A 2,269-nucleotide genomic window follows, 5' to 3' on the forward strand; every position below is an offset into this window, starting at 1 on the left:
TAGAGATGTCTATATTTGCAATAGATGAACATCCTATACAATAGAGCAGGGTGGCCCCAAAGTGTAGCACATGGGACAGTTTCTTTTACCATAGCCCCAAGCCAACCAAAGCCTTATGAGTATATTTGGTAGATATGTGTGTGTGTGTGTGTGTGTGTGTGTGTGTGTGTGTGTGTGTGTGTGTGTGTGTGTGTCCTTGGTGATATGTAAATGAATGTCACCTTCATTAAAGTGGTATTTGTTTCCAGTTTTCTATAAAAACATGTCTGGTCATGAGAAAATATTACCTTGTTTGGAAACTTGTGAGTGTTAGTGGCAGGAAGAGCACTTAATCATAGAAAATCTGGATGTTCATATCGTATAGTTGTGTATAATATTTACTTATATAGTTATATATTATATGAGACTTAAAGAGTCATATACATGAAATTTGTCCCAAAAGTGAAAAGTTAACATACACAAAAACATAATTCCTAAAGAATGCAAAGTTATCATGAGACAAGATCCAAAATCACTTAAATAAACAACTTAAACGAGACACAATGGAATCTCAGGTAAATTTTAAGAATTTTAGAAAATAAAATTGCAACACAATTTTTCTTTAAATATTGCCAATGTCCACGTTCTTTCTTCTACCCTAATTTTCTTGTGTTTGCAACAGTTCATCTGCTTTGTTTTTCATTGATTTCAACATATTTCTCAGCATCTATCAACTCATTTCTTAACATCTCTTTCTATGTATACGCACTAATTCAATTGACTTGGGTATTACTACTAACTTTAACCAAACGGTACCTCCTATCATCTATTTCCTCCATTTTTCCATTTTCTCATTCCTTACATTCTACAGTCTCAGTATTTTGTGTGGATTTCTTGTCTATAATAATATTTGTTGGGTAACAATGATGAGGCAGAGAAGGAAAAAGATGAGGGTTGAATCTCCTCATTTACTGATGGTGGACAACTGCTATAAAAAAAATTTCCAATTTAACCCTTCAGTGTTCATATAATTCAAATGTAGTGCTTATTCCCATTCTTTTGAATTAATCATGCATTATCTTGTAGCTTTGAGATTTTGATGACATGATTGTTTATTCTTTGAATGACATTGTAGGGTAGGTGTGACAGGCCAGATCTGGCCAGTTTGAATATACAACAAGTAGAATATTTTGGCCAGATATGACCAGTTTAAATGCTAAAAGGTTAATATCATCTGATTTTCAATTGACAAGGATTTTTGAGCAAGATCGTTGCCAGTGCCACTGGACTGGCTCTTGTGTGGGTGGCACATAAAATACACCATTTTGAGCGTGGCCGTTGCCAGTACCGCCTGACTGGCCTTCGTGCGGGTAACACGTAAAAGCACCCACTACACACTCTGAGTGGTTGGCGTTAGGAAGGGCATCCAGCTGTAGAAACTCTGCCAAATCAGATTGGAGCCTGGTGTTGCCATCCGGTTTCACCAGTCCTCAGTCAAATCGTCCAACCCATGCTAGCATGGAAAGTGGACGTTAAACGATGATGAATATGTGCTGGTAGAGAATTTTAGATAATTAACTCCTTTAATATCAACCTGCCTGAGACTGCCCCAGGTTCTATGAGACAAACTTTCTCTTTTGAAGTCACATGTAGTGTGTAGTACGTTATCTTTAATCAAGATGACTGAAAAAAGGCCACCAAGTGGAAGTTAAGGTATAAGTGTAAAAAGGGGTCATAAAGGGATGACCCCACTACATAGAGAAATTATGTAGAAGGTTAAACTTGATGTTATATAAGGGTGTGATGAGTGAGAAAAATTCAGCCATATCGCAGTTGACAAAGGCAAACAAGCTGGAACATCTACGATGCAGCTTACTTTTCCTCGTAAAAGTTAATATGTACTCTGCTAAAAAGCATTCAATAAGCTTTCAGTTTAATGTTAAATTATTTTTATATATAACTTGATATATATATGTGTGTGTGTGTGTGTGTGTGTGTGTGTGTGTAGAAGGTTGAAAAGGAACACACGAGTTGATATGTATAAGAAAAATAAGACAAAGTAGAAAATGCTAAAATAATTTTATCACAAAGAACATTTTAGTACTGGTTTCAGTCATTGCGACTTTTTCAACTTAGAGTAAAGTATGAAGAACAATTAAATTGTGGAAAAGTTAAATGAAACGCTTTTTAAAAAAATTACTTCCATAGTTTTTCAAATGCAAGGGACATTTTCCCTTTTTCTGTCTGTTGCTCTTGAAAAAGTCACAATGACTGGAACCAGTACTAAAAT

General features: G+C 35.4%; 1 protein-coding gene and 1 long non-coding RNA gene across 5 annotated transcripts in view; one reads left to right on the forward strand and one right to left on the reverse strand.

Moving 5' to 3' along the window:
• Positions 1-2,269, forward strand: part of LOC106868488 (uncharacterized) — a 277,576-nt gene that overhangs the window by 213,543 nt on the left and 61,764 nt on the right. The gene's annotated exons all lie outside the window — the stretch shown is intronic.
• The window catches only part of LOC106868487 (PDZ and LIM domain protein 3), a 185,070-nt gene that overhangs the window by 102,963 nt on the left and 79,838 nt on the right, over positions 1-2,269 (reverse strand). The window lies entirely within an intron of this gene.

Source organism: Octopus bimaculoides, chromosome 7, assembly GCF_001194135.2.
Source record: "Octopus bimaculoides isolate UCB-OBI-ISO-001 chromosome 7, ASM119413v2, whole genome shotgun sequence".
Lineage (NCBI taxonomy): Eukaryota > Metazoa > Mollusca > Cephalopoda > Octopoda > Octopodidae > Octopus > Octopus bimaculoides.